Source organism: Eutrema salsugineum, unplaced genomic scaffold (genome assembly GCF_000478725.1).
Source record: "Eutrema salsugineum unplaced genomic scaffold, Eutsalg1_0 scaffold_12, whole genome shotgun sequence".
NCBI classification, from domain to species: domain Eukaryota; kingdom Viridiplantae; phylum Streptophyta; class Magnoliopsida; order Brassicales; family Brassicaceae; genus Eutrema; species Eutrema salsugineum.
Genome location: NW_006256895.1, coordinates 4,579,027 through 4,598,709, shown reverse-complemented (window position 1 = coordinate 4,598,709; position 19,683 = coordinate 4,579,027). Strand labels below are relative to the sequence as shown.

The following is a 19,683-nucleotide window of genomic DNA, read 5'->3' as shown; positions in this document are numbered from 1 at the left end:
TTCTCAAAAGACATTTTTGGTATGAAGGAGGATCAATTTAGATGCTTAATACTTTCATGAGAAGATTAACATGCCTTGAGTTCAAAGTTAAATGAAACCGCTTGATGTTTTGATTCATTAACCCACTAGTTGAACTTGGAAGCACCCGAGTCAAGTATCTCGTCTAAAGTCTCTTGCTTTATTACATATTATCATCATCTGAATCGCTTAGTTATCATTTGCATCTTTGCCTTGTTTGATTCTCATCATTTACTTTACTTACATGTTTAATCGTTGTTATTTAGCTTAGCAAAACCTTCACTCTTTTTATCCTCACTTAAATAAACAAACAACATAGACTAGTGTCTCGTTGACAAGTCTGGATTGACACCTCTTAGTACTACTTTGACAAGGGGATTGATAGCCCTGAGACCTAAAAAGTCCTATCTATCACACCACCTGTGCAAAACAACAACTTTGAAGTGAAGGCATCATTGCTGAATATGGTCCAGAACTCAAAGTTCCATGGATTAGCAATGGAAGATCCCTTGGAACACTTGGATCAATTTGATAAAGTATGTGACCTGACCAAGATTAATGGAGTTTCAGAGGACAGCTTCAAGCTAAGACCATTCCCATTCAGTCTTGGTGACAAAGCTCACCAATGGGAAAAGAATCTTCCAAGAGGCTCCATTCAAAGTTGGGAGCAATGCAAGCAAGCTTTCCTATCTAAGTTCTTCTCCACCTCAAGAACTGCAAAACTGAGGAACCAAATCTCTAGCTTCACTCAGCACAGCAATGAGAGTTTTGGTGAAGCATATGAGAGATTCAGGAGCTCTTCCCAAGATTAGAAACCAGCTGGATACTGCTTCAAATGGAAACTTTCTGGGAAAGGAGATACGTGCTGCTTTAGAGCTAGTGGAGAACTTAGCACTGAGCAATGATACTTATGGTGAAGACTATGACAGATCAAATAGGTCTGAAGGTTCAAGCTCAGAACAGAGGCTCAGTAGGGAAGTTAAGGAGTTGAGAAGTGAATTGGACAAGCTGAAATTCACCACTCAGAAGCCAATGCATTTTTATGAGGAACCCAGGAGGAGCTAAACTACATTGGGAATCAGAGGTTCCAGAGATATCTGTATGGTAATGCCAATCCAAACCTTTCCTAAGAACAACTTTCAAGGATCTTTTCAACCAAAGAATCAGTTTGCTCGGAATCAAGGTTTTGGTCAGCAACAACAACCTTTTGAAGGTCCTAGTTTCAGTTCACAACAGCAAAAGGCACCACCAGGGTTTGGTCCACCACAGTTCGAACAGCAGGCGCCGGTTCAACAACAGTTTCAGTCACCAATGGTTCAGAGCAGCCACAGATGGGGACAGATATGGTTGGTATTCTGCAACAACTACTTCAGGGTCAACAGATCTTTGCAAGTCAGAATGCAGCTATGCAGCAGGAAATCAAAGAACTGAAGCAAAACCAGGCATCAAGCTCAAGAAGGTCACCTACCTGGAAAACCAGAACCCAACCCCAAGGAATATGCTAAGGCCATTACACTGAGGAGTGGAAAGGAGTTACCTGGTATTGAGAACAACAATGTGATCATTGAGGACAATGATCAAACTGAGGGGGAGGCAGCCTTAAAAGATGATCAAGTTGCTGAGAAACCAAGGACAGAAAAGGGTAAAGAGGTAGCAAAGGAACCTGAACCAGAGAATACATATGTGCCACCACCTCCATACCAACCCAAGCTCCCATTTCCAGGGAGACTTAAGAAGCAACTTGTGGACAAGGCAAGAGCTGTATTTGAGAAGGCACTCAATGAGACACCACTCACTATGCCTCTAATTGATGCATTCTTAATGATGCCAAAGATGGGGAAGTTCTTGAAGGATGCCATTCTGAACAAGACACTTCAAGGCATGGTGGTACTAAGTCATGAATGCAGTGCTATCATTCAGAAGAAGTCCATACCAAGAAAGTTAACTGATCCAGGAAGTTTCACACTGCCTTGTGCCATTGGACCTCTTCTATTTTCTGGATGTCTTTGTGATCTAGGAGCATCAGTCAGCTTGATGCCATTCTCCATAGCAAAGAAGCTGGGCTTTATAGTCTTCAAACCTGCAAGGATCTCTCTTATCCTTGCAGATAGATCAGTTAGATTGCCTGTTGGTATGTTGGAAGATCTACCTGTTAAGATAGGTGGTTTTGAGGTTCCAACAGATTTTGTTGTGCTGGAAATGGATGAGGAACCAGTAGATCCTCTTATCTTGGGCAGGCCATTCTTAGCAACTGCAGGAGCTATTATTGACGTGAGAGGTGGGATAATAGAGCTTCAACTTGGGTCTGAAAAGCTCAAGTTTGATGTGAATGACATGATGAAGAAACCCACCATTGAAGGTCAATGTTTCTATGTGGAGACAATGGATCAGTTGGCTGATGAGTTGCTTGAGGAGCTGAACACTGAGGATCCTCTTCAAGCTGCTCTAACTCAAGAACAAGGAGACAGTGGGTTCTTAGCTGAAGCAAGTGAAGGGTACAAGTTGTATTTGGACAATGCTAGAGAGCTGGGTCCTGAGACAAGGTTTTTGGAACTGGAACAAAGTGGCTCTGAGGTTTTTGCTATCAAAGGATCAGACACCAACCAAAGCAGCTTGGACAAGGATTGGAATGAGGCTGATGCACCCCCTGTTGAGCTCAAGCCTCTACCAACAGGGCTCAGGTAGGCTTTCTTGGGCTTAAACTCCACATATCCAGTAATCATCAATGATAGCCTATTAGAGGATCAAGAGAGTGCATTGCTTAGTGAGATAAGAAAGTTCAGGAGAGCCATAGGATATTCTTTGGCTGATATTAGAGGGATCTCTCCTGACATTTGCACCCACAGGATCCACCTAGAGGACCAATCTATGTCCTCTATTGAGCATCAACGACGACTTAACCCCAACCTTAAGGAAGTGGTTAAGAAGGAGATACTAAAACTTCTTTAGGCAGGGATAATTTACCCAATCTCTGACTCAAGATGGGTGTATCCTGTTCATGTTGTGCCCAAGAAGGGTGGGATCACAGTGGTTAAAAACGAGAAGGATGAGCTGATAGCTACTAGGACTGTCACGGGATACAGAATGTGTATAGACTATAGAAAGCTCAATGCAGACTCTAGGAAGGATCATTTTCCTTTAACTTTCATTGATCAGATGTTAGAGAGGCTTGCAAACCACCCCTTCTTGGGCACAAGATATCTGAGAAGGGCATAGAGGTTGACAGAGCAAAAGTGGAAGTAATGGTGAACCTGCAAACCCCCACTTCAGTCAAAGGGATAAAGAGTTTCCTTGGGCATGCAGGGTTTTATAGAAGATTCATCAAAGACTTCTCAAGAATTGCCAGGCCCTTGACAAGGCTGTTGTGTAAAGAAGTGGATTTCATCTTTGATGCTGAATGTGAAGAGGCCTTCAAGATGATCAAGGATGCATTAGTCAGTGCACCAATTGTCCAAGCCCCAGACTGGTCCCTTCCTTTTGAGGTTATGACAGATGCATCTGATTTTGCAGTTGGAGCTGTACTTGGCCAGAAGAAAGATAAGAAGCTTCATGTCATCTACTATGCTAGTAGAACACTTGACTCTGCACAAGAGAAGTATGCTACTACTGAGAAGGAAATGTTGGCAATAGTCTTTGCCTTTGATAAATTCAGAAGCTACCTGGTGGGATCAAAAGTCATTGTATATACTGATCATGCAGCCCTCAGGTATCTGATGACCAAGAAGGATGCTAAGCCAAGACTATTGAGATGGGTTCTTCTACTTCAGGAGTTTGATATGGAAGTACAAGATAAAAAGGGTATAGAGAATGGAGCTGCAGACCATCTCTCTAGCATGATAATTGACTTTGAAGTGCCTCTTAATGACAGTCTTCCTGAGGAATCTTTGATGGTGCTCCATTCTTATTTGGAGTTTGAAGAAGTGGACAGCATTCAAGAGAGGAGGATGCCTTGGTTTACAGACATTGTGAACTATCTTGCTTGTGGAGTGGAACCACCTGAATTAGATGCTTACCACAGGAAGAAGTTCTTCTGAGAAGTTCAAAGATACCATTGGGATGAGCCCTACCTCTATGTCCTGAACAAAGATCAGCTGTATAGAAGGTGTCTTGCTGAGGAGGAGATGCAGCCTATGTTGCAAGAGTGTCATGGTTCAGCTTTTGGGGGTCACATGGGAGCATTCAAGACTGTGGCAAAGGTTCTTCAGAGTGGTTTTGGTGGCCCACAATGTTCAAAGATGCTCAGTTAGTGGTTTCAGCATGTGATGCCTGTCAGAGGCATGGGAACATATCAAAGAGGAGTGAGATGCCTCAAAACCCCATTCTAGAAGTTGAGATTTTTGATTGCTGGGGGATTGACTTCATGGGGCCCTTCATTTCATCCTATGGTAATCAGTATATACTTGTTGCTGTGGACTATGTGTCCAAATGGGTTGAGGCCATTGCTTCCCCAACCAATGATTCCAAGGTTGTAGTGAAGCTGTTCAAGAACATTATCTTCCCAAGATTTGGAGTTCCAAGGGTTGTTATATCTGATGGAGGATCTCATTTTGTGAACAAGACTTTGGAGGGTTTGCTGAGAAAGCATGGAGTGAAACACAAGGTAGCTACTCCTTATCATCCTCAAACTAGTGGCCAGGTTGAAGTATCTAATAGACAGATCAAGGCCATTCTTGAGAGGACTGTTAGCTCAAGCAGAAAAGATTGGAGCAAGAGGCTAGATGATGCATTGTGGGCTTATAGAATTGCCTTTAAAACTCCAATTGGGACATCACCTTTCAATCTGCTACATGGGAAGAGCTGCCACCTTCCTGTTGAGCTGGAGTACAAGGCTTTGTGGGCTGTAAAGTTGCTGAACTTTGATATCAAGACAGATCAAGAGAAAAGGGTCATGCAACTCCATGAACTTGAAGAGATCAGGCTTGGGGCTTTTGAAAGCTCAAAGATCTATAAGGAGAAGACCAAGGCTCTGCATGACCAAAAGATTCTGAAAAGGCAGTTCAAGGAAGGAGATCTAGTGTTGCTGTTCAACTGTAGGCTTAAGTTGTTTCCAGGAAAACTTAAGTCTAGATGGTCTGGTCCCTTTAAAGTTCTTGAGGTGAGGCCATATGGAGCTGTTGTGTTAGAAGGAAAGAATGGGCAAGAGTTTGTGGTAAATGGCCAAAGGATCAAGCACTATCTGGTTTCACAAAAGAAGGAGGAAGCTACATCAGTTCCCCTTCTTGATCCACCAGCCTGTTAAACAGGTTTCCAAAGTCAAACTTAGAGACTTTAAACAAAGTGCTCTTGGGAGACACCCCAAGCTTATCTTTTGTAAATATGCTTTTGATATTTTGATTCCTTTCTTTTTATGCTTTAGGATGTTTTGATGGGTTTGTTTAGTGTCTACAGGTTACAGGTTTGAGTCTGAACCCTTGGAAAGTGAATGAAAGATGAAAAAGGATGAAGGAATGGAGACAAGCTTATGCTCGGCCTTGAGCATAGTCACCAGCCACGGTCAGATACCAGGGCGTGGCAAACGTTTTAGCTATGCCACGAGGATGAATCACGATCTCAGAAGGTGGCCGTGGCAAAAGATGCAATGATTCGGAGATTGCCACGGTTACAGGACACGGACCGCAGGCGACCGTGGCAAGAAGAAAAAAAAGGAATGAACAAGGCTCGGGTTTTGCCATGGTAAAACTGCCACGAGAAGTGGCCAGGCCGTGGCAAAGCAGGGAGAAGTGTTCAACGTTCGGTGATTGACACGGGCTGGCAGACACGAGTAAAGAACCTGGCAGTGGCAAAGAAAATAGTGCACAACTTTGATTCGGTGCTTGCCACGAGGAGTTTGCCACGGGAAGACGAGGTGACCGCGGCAAAGAAATGAAGACTGAGCATTCATTCGGTGCATGACACGGCCATATGACACGGGATCGCAGGCTGGCCGAGTCAAAATATGCTTGGAAAGACGATGGTTCTGATATTGCCACGGTTTAGTTGCCACGGGAAGAAGCTAAGGCTGTGGCAAAGCAAGAAGAAGTGGCCAATGTTCGGATTTTGACACGAGGAGTTTGCCACGGGAAGAAGCCAGGCCGTGGCAAAGAAAGAACAGATGGCCGATGTTCAGTGATTGACACGGTCTAGAGGACACGGGCTAAAGGTTTGGCCGTGGCAAGGAATAAGAAGGTTTGACCGAGGTTTGAACATTGCCACGGTGAGAATGCCACGGGGAGAAAACTTGACCGTGGCAAGAGAAAGGAAAAGAGGCCAACACTCGGGGTTTGCCACGGTCTGAAGACACGGACGCACCAAGGCCGCGACAAAGAAGAAGCATACACACGCTTCTTGACACGGTCACGTGACATGGTCAACCAGACGCGACCAAATTTTGAAAAAAAAAGTTGACCGTACGGACGTTGACCGGTCAAAGGACACGCCAAGACAGCTCTCCCCCACCTCTCCTTCTTCTTCATCGCGAGTTTGCTCCTTTCTCACCATTCTTGAGCTTTAAACTTTCATATCTCTCGCGTTCCTGCATCAAATTGAGAAATTCCAACTGCATTGAACTCTTAATCCTGTCTAGTTTCTTGCTGCACATTCGTTTTTCACTCTAAACTTGAAGATTCCAAGGTATTTAGTCTGTTAAAACTCACATTTTCCATGCTTTAGTGTACTGTTCATGAACATGAAAACAAATGGAATCGATTTTATTATGCCTCTTGATACCTTGGAATCATTTTGTGAGTATTTTGCAAGTAGAATGGATAGGAATTTCATGGATCTTGCTTGAGAATAACCTGTTCTTGAAATTTTTGAGAATTTTTCTTGAAATTCATCATGTGTTTCGATTTTTTTTTTAGAATTGTGTTTCATTGCTTCTTGCCATTGCTTTGAGTTTATTGAGGTTTTAATCAGCTTAAACTACATTCTTTTCAAGAGAAATCGATTTGTGCCACACATGAACTTGGTGAATTTTTGGAAAACTTTTGTTGTTCTCTTGCTTTGGTGCTTACAGCTGTTTGAGAAAATGCAGATGGCAGGAACAAAAAGAACAGCAGCCATGGAGAAATCGAAAAAAGAGAAAGCTGGAGCTTCAGAGGATCAGATTATGCCTTTTGGGCATAAGGTTTTCAAGAAACAAAAGAAACAGAGGAAACCAAAGGATCCAGCTGAGAAGAAGGCAAAGAGTGTGGCTGCACCAAAGAAAACAAAAGCCTCTACTTCAAAGACTTCTGGTAAAGAACTGGCATTGGTTGAGGTTGTTCACAGGGCAGGAAAAGAGGTGGCTGTGGCTGAGGATGAAGAAGAAACAGAGAGTGATCCTGAAATAGCATTGAAGCGGGTTAAGAAAGCAAAGACAAGTTCTGAGGACAAAGAACCAACTTTTGATGACTACTTTGCTATGTTCAAGGGTGTTAAAGTGTTGCAAACCAAGTTCCCTGATATGGAGCTGCTGAGAAAGATGGGGATTCTCTAAGAGGTTCAGCTCATTTTCAACAACATGGGATTTGGTGTTACGCAAGAGTTCCTTGCATCCCTTCAAGTTTGTGGATATGGCCCAATAGATGAAAGAATCAATGAGGGAAATGGTCTTGGGAACATAGAGTTCACAATAAATGGTACACAATACCGTGTAATCTTCAAGGAACTAGATGAGTGATATGTTCATAATTTCAATCATTTAGGTTGTATATTTCACTCCAAAGCATATCTTATTCCATGCATTTTAGGTCATTAGGGTTTGTTTTAGGACTTAGGAGATGCATTAGGTCCCAATGAGTCTTTGCATGTTTTGAATGTTTATCAGGTGCATTTGGAGCTATTTGGAGTTCGAGAGGTGAATCCAGGAAGAGAAATAGTGATCAAACCTTAAAAGGAGGTTCTCGGCCATTCTCGCTGACCAGGAAGGTTTTTCTCGGCCATTCTCGCGTACCAGGAAGGATTTTATCGGCCAAAAAAAGTACCGCGGATGGAGCTTATCGGCCAAAACGCGTACCGACTAAAGGATTTCTCGGCCAAAATCTCTGGGTGCAGACACGTTTCCGAAATTGCCTGTCTTGGGAACCTTCCGGTCCGATTCAAATGACGGGTGCTTCATCAAAGTTGGAGAGGGTTGGATCACGGTTCCGTAGCAAGTGGAATCATTCAATTCTGACCAAACCGATGAGCTTTGATGGAGGATCTCATTTTGTGAACAAGACTTTGGAGGGTTTGCTGAGAAAGCATGGAGTGAAACACAAGGTAGCTACTCCTTATCATCCTCAAACTAGTGGCCAGGTTGAAGTATCTAATAGACAGATCAAGGCCATTCTTGAGAGGACTGTTAGCTCAAGCAGAAAAGATTGGAGCAAGAGGCTAGATGATGCATAGTGGGCTTATAGAATTGCCTTTAAAACTCCAATTGGGACATCACCTTTCAATCTGCTATATGGGAAGAGCTGCCACCTTCCTGTTGAGCTGGAGTACAAGGCTTTGTGGGCTGTAAAGTTGCTGAACTTTGATATCAAGACAGATCAAGGAGCTTTGGATACCAATTGGAGCCTAAGAAGAGGAACAGAAAATAAAACGGTGAAGAAAAGGGTCAAAAATGGTGAAAACCGCTTGGAGGAATTTCTCGGCTAAATCTCGTACCGGCTGGTCGGAAACCTCGGCCAAAATGTTTACCGGATGCTCATTACCGGCCAAAAACCTTACCGATCGGCCAGAATCGAGTATCGAGTGCAAAAATACCACGGGACAAGTTTTTGACCGAGGCAAGGATTTTTACGACCAAAACTATTACCGCGGTACACAGCCCTCGGCCATTTTCCTTACCGCGGGAAGGTTTTTACGACCAAAAGTTGTCCTTGCCCGCGCAATTCAGAGATCAGCAATCCGGGGAACCTTCCGGTCCGAATCAGTTGGCGGGGTCTTCATCAAAGTTTGAGAGAATCAAGCAAAGATTCCAGAGCAGTTAGAATCATCCAATTCGGACCAGTTAGGAGAAAGATACAGCTTCCGGAAGACGCACCAGCATTACGCGCATCCGAGAACCGAACGGCGGATTCCAAAGATCACGGCGGACGGAGCCTTTCCGGACCAAAATAGCCTGCCCTGTCTTCATCAAAGTCTGAGATCTATGAAGTACCTTCTCAGAACAGTTGGAATCGCTCAGTTCGGAGCAGTGGTTCAAAAGATAAGGTCTCCGGAGTTCACATTGGTTCAAAAGCTTATTTTCCGGTGAATCCGATGCGGTGCAAAGATGTGAAATCCAGGAAGCCTTCCACTTCCCAAGCTCCAACGGTCCCTTCACCAAAGTTCGAGCAAGAGCAATTGGAGTCGTTTGCTGAAAGTTACTGCTTCCGGAAGGTGACATGGTCGATACAAGCCTAAATGAGTTGCGATACGCGCTAAGTGTTTTCACAAGCCTCGGTATCTTTACCTTGGCATCACTCAAGTCGAGGCTCATATCTTGGAAGTATTCTGGACTATACCTCGTGCCAAAGCCTTGGCATGATTAGATCGAGGCATGCATACGTAAGAACTGAAGCTGGAAACGACTAAGTGTTGAAAGTACACCTCGGTGTAATGACCTCGGCGTGCATGCCGGACTGTGTTATCCCAAGCACCTCGACATCATGACCCCTCGACATTTTATCCCGAGGTCCCTTGTCACGAACCCAGAATCAAGAACAGAATGGCTCAAGAACACACACATGAGGATGGATCAAAGACTAGGGTTCATAAATGTTCTTGACGTGTTCTTCACGAGATCTTCATCTGGATCCTGACTCACGTGCACACCTCGGCATGAAGACCTCGGCTTCACTTTCCAACACACCGTGGCACTCACCCATCAACCCAAGGAAGCGGTTCAGTACCCGGTTTGTTCCGGGCTGACCCGCGACACTTTCCCTTTACTATAAATACATTTTAGGACCAAAAACCTAAGGATCTTATCTTTTATCTCCATTTTACGTTTAAGAACTTGCCTCTTTTGTGAAACCAGATTAATCTAATCCGATATCTCGTTTTTACATCTGAATCTTGTTCTTTCTTTATTCTTCTTTTATTATCAGCATTAAACTCCTAATCATGACCAGCTACACGTCTTGCAAAGGACTTAGTGAGCTCGTTATGATCAATGAGTAGTCGTTTAAGCGGCTTTAGATAAGTAGATTAGGGTGTTTTCAAGATAGATTAGTGGGTTTAGGTGTCTAGTCTTGCATGTTTCATTCTTTAACCGACGAGATCTCTAGGCTGGACCCAAGCATATCACTTGAGATTCAGATCTGAGGCATATCTCGCATCAAAAGTGTTTGTAGAAATGTCTGAACCACTCGGTTAAAGGTTTAAGAGTCTTTCATCGCGAGAGTGATAGTTTGTTCTCTTAAAAGACATATTTGAACTGAATCTTATTGTTGATTGATTCGTGCTTCTCAAAAGACATTTTGGTATGAAGGAGGATCAGTTTAGATATTTGATACTTTCATGAGAAGATTAACATTCCTTGAGTTCAAAGTTAAATGAAATCGCTTGACAAAATAATTCATTAACCCATTAGTTTAGCTTGGAAGCACCCGAGTCGATTATCTTGTCTAGAGTCTCTTCCCTTATCGCATATTATCATCATCTGAATCACCTGTTTGTTGTTTGCATCTTGATTAGTTTAAATCTCTGCTTTCATTTAATTTTATTGCTTATTTGCCTGTTAATCATCGTCACCAAACTTTTATCTTCTTGTCTTGACTTAAGTGAACAAATGACATAGGCTAGTGTCTCGTTTACAAGCTTGGTTTGACACCCCTTATACTACTTTGACAAGGGGATTGATAACCCTTCTAAGAGCCCCAAAACTCTTAGTTATCAATTGGCGCCGTTGCCAACTTGTAGGAGCATTATCCTCTTGTTTGTTCTTAAGATCAAGAATTTACTTTCTTTTGTTTTACTGATTCTTTTGCAAGTTCTTGTTTTGTTTTCAGGTGCATGAATACCAGGTCTCGGAGCACAGGATCGCTTTTCCCATACGACGATAACATCGACAGATTAGAAAGGCGAGCTCGCGAGAGAGAACGGCACTTTGACAGACTTGGAATGGCAGAACAACAGCAAATGGAGCAACAGGCTCAGGCGGCCGAGCACCAAGCTCAGGCTAATCAGGCGCAGGCAGGAAGAAATGAACAACAAGCCTATGTTAATCAGCAACAGGCTCAAAGAAACGAACGGCTTGCTCAGCAAAACCAACACCAAGCGAACAGAAATGAGCAACAAGCCCATCATGTTCATCCGCCACCGCCACAAGTTCAGAGACAACACCCTCCAATTCGCGAGAGAGAATGACCGAGCTAATGCGCACCAATACCGAGCTGGGATTCAAACTCCACCAGTTCAAAACAACAACTTTGAAGTTAAAGCTTTCCTGCTCAATATGGTGTAAAACTCCAAGTTCCACGGTCTGGCTGGAGAAGACCCTCTCGAGCATCTAGATCAATTTGATCGGGTTTGCGACTTAACCAAGATAAATGGCGTCTCCGAAGATAGCTTCAAGCTACGCTTGTTCCCTTTCAGCCTCGGTGATAAAGCACACCAGTGGGAAAAGAATATACCGAGGGGCTCTATACAAACCTGGGAGCAGTGTAAACTGGCGTTCTTATCAAAGTTCTTTTCCACATCACGCACGGCTAAGCTCAGGAATCAGATCTCAAGTTTCACGCAGCACAACAACGAGAGCTTTAGTGAGGCTTGGGAACGGTTTAGGAGCTATACTAACCAATGCCCACACCACGGCTTCTCAGAGGCATCCCTCTTGAGTACTTTATACCGAGGTGCACTCCCCAAGATCAGAAACCAACTCGACACAGCTTCAAATGGAAATTTTCTTGGGAAAGAGATCAATGCAGAAATGGAACTAGTCGAGAACCTAGCCATGTCCAATGACACGTATGGTGAGGACTTTGATAGAGCAAACCGTACAGAGGGATGTAGTGATGAACAGCATATGAAAAAGGATATAAGAGAGCTTCAGAGCAAGCTTGACAAGGTTTTGATGGCGACTCAAAAGCCAATACACTTTGTAGGCGAGTTTGATGAGCAAGGGCCAAGTTTTGACAATGTTAATGAAGATGGTCTAACTCAGGAGGAGCTGAACTACATAGGGAATCAGCAGAGGTATCAGCGGTTTAACAACCACGGCAATAACCCCAACCTCTCTTATCGAAACCCGAATGTAGCTAACCCTCAAGACCAAGTGTACCCTGCTCAACAACACCAAAGCTATGCTCCAAAAACCCCTTTTCCGAATAACTTCCAGCCCAAGCAACAGTTCAGTGGGCAGCATCACGGCTACACTCAGCAGAATGAAGCAGCTCAGGGTAACAACTTCAACAACCAACCGCAGCAACACAAGTTTCCACCAGGGTTCAATCCGCAGCCGATAGGTAATCAACAACAGACTCAGGGAACGGGTCAGAATCAGATGGGGAACGATGTCTGTGGGATATTACAGCAACTGTTACAGGGCCAGCAAAGGGTTGAGAGCCAGCACGCAACAATGCAGCAAGATATCAGGGAGCTTAAGCAAAATCAGGCATCTACATCATCAAGAGGCCCGGCTTTACCAGGTAAACCGGAGCCGAACCCTAAAGAGTATGTGAACGCCATCACATTGAGGAGTGGTAAGGAATTACAAACTCCAACGCCTAAGACAAAGCTCATTGAGGCCAATGACCAACTAGAGGGGGAGGCAGCCTCGGATGATGCGCATAAAGAAGAGGTCTTAGAGAAGGAACCGATCAAGGACAAAGGAAAAGAGGTGGAAAGGACAACCGAGCTTGAGAAGCCCTATGTTCCACCACCACCTTATCAACCCAAGATACCGTTCCCAGGGCGTTTCAAAAAGAAAATCTTAGACAAAGCCAAGGCGGTCCTTGAGAAACACTTGGAGAACACGCAACTCACCTTACCCATTATAGATGCTTTCTTAGCTATACCCCAGCTTGGGAAGTTTCTAAAGGACGCGATCCTCAACAAGACAAAGGAGCTCCAGGGTATGGTGATACTGAGTCATGAGTGCAGCGCAATAATACAAAGGAGATCTATACCAAGGAAGCTATCCGATCCGGGCAGCTTTACTTTGCCGTGTGCTTTAGGTCACCTGAAGTTCTCAAACTGTTTATGTGACCTTGGAGCTTCTGTGAGCTTAATGCCTTACACGGTGGCCAAGAGATTGGGATACAAAAGCTACAAGCCGGCCAAGATCTCTCTTGTATAAGCTGATAGATCGGTTAAATTACCGGTGGGGTTGCTTGAGGATCTACCTTTGAGGATCGGTGAGATAAAAATCCCCACGGACTTCATAGTTCTTGAGATGGACGAGGAACCATTAGACCCTATCATCTTGGGCCGACCGTTCTTGGCGACCGCAGGAGCCATAATAGATGTGAGAGGAGGAATGATTGAACTACACATCGGTACCGAGACTATGAAGTTCAATGTGAAGGAGATGATGAAGAAACCGACCATTGGAGGTCAAGTTTTCTATGTGGAGGTAATGGAGGAGCTAGCTGATGAGCTCCTTGAAGAGTTGAACGCAGAGAATCCGTTACAAGTGGTCTTAACACGGGAACAAAGCGAGCACGGGTACTTGTGCGAGGAAAGCGAGGTGTACAAGCTTCTTTTGGACCAACCGAAGGAACTTGGAGCTGAGGCGAGGTTTTTGGAGCTCAGAAAGAGTGGCCTCGACATTTCAGACAACGAGGGATCCACGGGAACAGAGGAGACACCTCGGGATATCATGGCCGTGACAGTTTGTGCCGAGGCCGATGGTATACCGCGCGAGAACAAGGAAAAGGCCGAGGAAGCTGTTCAGGGCCAATGCAGCTTTGATGCCGATTGGAATGAGGCAGACGCATCCCCTGTTGAGCTCAAGCCTCTACGAACAGGGCTCAGGTATGCGTTCTTAGGTCTAAACTCTACTTTCCCTGTGATCATAAACGATAACTTGCTTGAGCATGAGGAACATGCATTACTTAATGAAATAAGGAAATTCAGGAGAGCCATAGGGTATTCCTTGGCTGTTATTAGAGGGATCTCTCCTGATATATGCACCCATAGGATCCACCTGGAGGACCAAGCCATGTCTTCTATTGAGCACCAACGTCGACTTAACCCGAACCTCAAAGAGGTGGTTAAGAAGGAGATACTAAAGCTCCTTGAGGCAGGGATAATATATCCAATCTCTGACTCTCGGTGGGTATCTCCTGTACACGTTGTGCCCAAGAAAGGTGGGATCACAGTGGTGAAAAAAGATAAGGATGAACTCATAGCCCAAAGAACTATAACCGGCCATCGCATGTGCATTGACTATAGGAAATTGAATTCTGCATCAAGAAAAGATCATTTCCCTTTACCATTCATTGATCAAATGCTTGAACGGTTAGCTAATCATCCTTATTTCTGTTTTCTCGATGGATACTCTGGATTCTTCCAAATACCAATAGATCCAAGAGACCAAGAGAAAACCACATTCACCTGCCCTTATGGCACTTATGCTTATAGAAGAATGCCATTCGGTTTGTGTAATGCACCGGCCACTTTTCAAAGATGTATGATGCACATTTTCTCTGATCTAATTGAAAAGAAAGTTGAGGTGTTTATGGATGACTTCTCCGTATACGGCTCCTCTTTCTCCGAATGTCTTGCTAATCTTTCTCAGGTTCTCAAGCGATGTGAGGAGCATAGGCTTGTCTTGAACTGGGAGAAGTGTCATTTCATGGTCCAAGAAGGCATTGTCTTGGGACACAAGGTATCAGAGAAAGGCATCGAGGTGGATAAGGCCAAGATCGAGGTGATGGTGAACTTACAAGCCCCAAATTCTGTAAAAGGAATAAGAAGCTTCCTTGGCCACGCTGGGTTCTATAGACGGTTCATCTAGGATTTCTCCAAGATAGCCAGGCCCTTGACCAGGTTATTGTGCAAAGAAGTGGATTTCAACTTTGATGAAGAATGTGAGGAAGCGTTCAAGAGAATCAAAGAGGCTTTTATCAGTGCACCAATTGTACAAGCCCCTGATTGGTCTCTACCATTTGAAGTGATGAACGATGCATCTGATTATGCTGTAGGAGCTGTCTTGGGGCAGAGGAAAGATAAAAAGCTCCATGTGATCTACTATGCAAGCCGCACCTTGGACTCAGCTCAAGAAAAATACGCGACCACCGAGAAGGAAATGCTTGCCATTGTGTTTGCATTTGATAAAATTAGGAGTTATCTAGTGGGATCAAAGGTTACAGTTTACACAGATCATGCGGCCTTGAGATATCTGATGGCTAAGAAGGACGCTAAGCCGAGGTTGTTGAGGATTGAAGAGTTCGATATGGAGATATTTGACAAGAAAGGCATTGAAAACCGAGCCGCTGATCACCTCTCCAGGTTGAGGATTGAAGAACAGGTCCCAATTGATGATGCAATACCGGAGGAGACCCTTATGCTAGTCAGGTCTTACCTAGAAGTGGAGGAAGCCAACACGATTAAAGAAAGAAGCCTACCATGGTTCGCAGATCTAGTGAACTACTTGTCTTGCGGTTTAGAGCCACCTGATCTTGATACCTATCAGAAGAAGAAGTTCTTTAGAGATGTGATGAGGTATTATTGGGATGAGCCGTACCTTTACGTGCTTAACAAGGACCATCTCTATAGGAGATGTTTGGCCGAAGAAGAAATTCATCCGGTGCTACAAGAATGCCACGGCTCATCGTATGGTGGTCATTTAGGTGCGTTCAAGACAGTTGCCAAGGTTCTACAGAGCGGTTTCTGGTGGCCGACCATGTTCAAAGACGCCCAGGAAGTGGTCTCGAGGTGTGAAGCTTGTCAACGGCACGGAAACATATCCAAAAGGAATGAAATGCCCCAAAACCCAATCTTTGAAGTAGAAGTCTTCGACTGTTGGGGCATTGACTTCATGGGTCCCTTTGTAAGCTCGTATGGGAATCAATATATCCTTGTAGCGGTGGATTATGTGAGTAAATGGGTTGAAGCGGTTAACATCTCCGACCAACGATTCAAACGTAGTGGTAAAACTCTTCAAGAGTATCATCTTCCCACGGTTTGGAGTACCAAGAGTAGTCATCAGTGATGGGGGAAGCCATTTCATCAACAAGACTCTTGAGAGTCTTTTGAAGAAGCACGGAGTAAAGCACAAGGTGGCCACCCCTTATCATCCGCAAACCAGCGGCCAAGTGGAGGTTTCCAACCGTCAGATAAAGGCCATTTTGGAAAGGACCGTGAACTCATCCAGGAAGGCTTGGAGCAAGAAACTTGACGATGCTCTGTGGGCTTACAGAACCGCCTACAAAACCCCCATTGGAACCTCACCATTTAACTTGCTCTATGGGAAGAGCTGTCATTTACCGGTTGAGTTGGAATACAAAGCCTTGTGGGCAGTGAAACGTTTGAACTTTGACATCAAGACCGCACAAGAGAAAAGAGTTCTACAGCTTCATGAGCTTGAGGAGATACGGTTAGATGCTTTTGAGAGCTCTAAGATCTACAAAGAAAGAACCAAGGCGCTCCATGACAAGAAGATACACAAGAGATAGTTCAAAGAAGGGGACCAAGTTCTGTTGTTTAACTCAAGACTTAAGCTGTTCCCTGGGAAGCTGAGGTCTAGGTGGTCCGGTCCGTTCACGATTCTTGAAGTAAGACCCTATGGAGCCGTGGTTTTGAAAGGAAAAGATGGACAAGGTTTTGTGGTAAACGGCCAGAGGGTAAAGCATTACTTGGCATCAGAAACAAGGGGGGAAGCTACCTCAGTTCCTCTACTTGAACCGGAATCAGCCTGAAAAGGTATGAAAAGTCAAACTTAGCGACGTTAAACAAAGTGCTCTTGGGAGACACCCCAAGCTTATCCATGTACATATTTCGTTTTTCATCTTCTTTTTCTTTTTATTTGAAGCTTTTTGAAGGGTTTGTTAAGTGTTTCAGGAGTTAGACAGTGAACCTTGAGGGTGAAAGTGAGAGAAAGCTTGAAAAAGACACGGCCTGATGAATTAAGTCAAAGAGCATTCATAGCCTCGATATCGACCCTCGGTATATTCATACCATGGTCATCTTTTACCAAGAGAAAGCTTGAGAACCTCGGCTAGATTCCTCGACTTAATTTCATCATGGTCGTGTCTGAGAAGTGCTATGGTAAAATAACTAAGTGTGGGGGAGGCTCACGGTGTAAACACCTCGGTATAAGTATACCGAGGGGCGATGTTCACTTAAAACGGTAAAAAAAACCTTGATCTGAGGCCGCGATCAGTTTACACCAAGGCCAGCCTGTTTAAACCCCCAAACTTCACGTATTCTTTGTTAAAAACAAGTGACCTCGGCATGATTCCCTCGTGGTAGAGCGTGCCGAGGTACTCGGTTTCAAGAGATGATCAAAAGCAAGAACACATGAAACACTTAGAACGAAGAAGAGGCTTTGCGAGGTCCAAAGAAAAGACGTGAAAGCTATGGGGATTTACTCGTTGGCACGGGCTCAGACTACTCGGCTTGGTACCCTCGGGGTGGAACAAGTCGAGGCAGCTCAGAGTAACACGAGAAAATTTGGCTTGGTCCGTACAGCCCATGTCATCCCCATACCGCGTCCATTTGAAGGGTTGCGCGGCATTTTTGAATTTAAACACCCGGTCAAGGTAGTTTTTGGCGCGGTCAACGGCTAGAGCTGGAGCAGAAGGGGGGACCAGTCCCACAACAATCCAAATGCCAGCTGGAAAGCGCGCTCCAGCCCATACCAACCTCCATACTTGGCCAAAACGCAGAGTTTGCCCTCTTGACTCTTTTCTCCGCATTTCACGAACACAACTCACTCATTTCTCGTTCATTTTGCGTGATTCCAAGCATTCTAGACTCGTTAGGGTGTTGTCTACTCTGCATAAGCATCTCATTCAGCTTAAATCTTGCATTCCCAAATGTATTTGCATCTTAAAGAACTCATCTTTTTCCTTCATTCTTTGCGAGCTCAAATGTTTGTAAAATGTGGAATCGATTCTTTTAGAGTATATCGGCCTTTGGGAACAATTTTGTAAATTCCACCAGGGTAGACAACACACGAAAAACCGGTCTTTGCATTTAATATCACTTGCTCTTGAGTTTTTAAAATTCTTGAGAAAATACGCTTGGAATCGGTACTAATGATGATTTGTGTGTTTGAGCTGAAATGTCTAGATAACTTGTCTCTAATCGGTTGTTCTGCCTTGTTTTTACTTTCCTTGATGTTTGAAAAAGCTATGAATACCATTCTGTTAGAGAAAAATTTTTGTACTTGCCAATTTTGAGATACATGTGCTTAACGATATACTTGGTTCTAACAGTTTCTTTGAGAATCTCCCTTGCAGATGACCGGAGACCGAACCGTTCCTGCCCACGAGACAAACAAAAGTGCGGGCCAGAAGAGAGTTTTGAAGGGTAAAGCCGTTGCCGTGCCACGTGGTGGAGAGACCAGCAAGAAACCCTCGATGCAACCCGATGACGAGCCAACCCCCAAACGAGCAAGAAATACTGAGCTCACTCTGGCACCAGCTCTCGAATCAAAAAGGAACGGGAAGAAGGCAGCTGTGGGATTGGATGACGACGAGCCCGGAGCCTTAGTCCCTTATGTGGACAACGGTGACAAAAAGTCCAAGAAAGAACCAAAGGCCGAGCCAGAGGAAGAACACTTCCCAACTACTGAGGAATACTTGGACCACTTTAACTCAATAAGAGTGGCTCAAGGTCGATTCCCTGACTTGGAGTTGCTGAGGAAACTCGAGATACTTGATGACGTGACCCTCATTTTTGAGAATATGGGCTTGGCAAAGTTCTTCGAGATGAGCGATGTTGCCTATGAAGGGATTACACAGCAGTTTCTTGCAACCCTGGAGGTCATCATCTACCCCAAGAGAGATCCAAAGCGTTTACATGGCAAAGGATTCGGCCACATTAAGTTTGAAATGGATAGCGTGCACTACAAGGTCAGTTTCAAGGAGCTTGATGAAATCTTTGGGTTTGAAAGGAATGGAAGCTCGCTTGACAAGTTTGTGTACCCTCGTGATGAGTTGGCCGCCTTGTGGGAAACGATATCTTTTGGACGTTACCTCGGAGGCAAGAGCAAGACAAGCTGCATAAGGAACCCTGCAATCAGATACGCAAACGGCGTCCTAGCATCAACATTCTTCTCGACCTTTAACCCTGGTGTTATTCACACGGCCGAGCTTGAACTGTTGGGACTCGGACTGAAGCCGTTCATCACTCAAATGAAGAACAAGAAAGAGTTCCAAGGGCCACTGCATGTACCATCATTGGGTCCATTCTTTGCCATTCAAATGCTCACTTATCGGCACAATGTATGGTGCGACTGATATATTCATAAATTGCATCATTTAATGTACATATTCTAGTCAAAATCATGTCTCATTTGCATGCATTTTAGGTCTTTAAGCATTGTTTTAGGACTTAGGAGATTGCATTAGGGCCAAGAGAGTTTTGCATGTTTTGGAGTGTTAAACAGGTGCTTTTGGAGTTTATTTGGAGTGGAGGATGTGATTCAGATGAAGAAATGGAGTTGAAATGATCAAAAATGGTGAAAAGGAGCAATTTTGGGTTTCTCGGCAAAATGATATACTGATGGCCGAAGATTCTCGGCCAAAATCCTTCCCGCGGGTAGCTTTCTCGGCCAAAAACACG

General features: G+C 44.3%; 1 non-coding gene across 1 annotated transcript; it reads right to left on the bottom strand.

Annotated features, from left to right (window-relative positions):
* Nucleotides 1–11,659: 11,659 nt before the first annotated feature.
* LOC112089348 lies at nucleotides 11,660–11,766 on the bottom strand. Its single transcript, XR_002900985.1, has one exon. It is a non-coding gene; the product is annotated as a small nucleolar RNA R71 (small nucleolar RNA).
* Nucleotides 11,767–19,683: the final 7,917 nt, after the last annotated feature.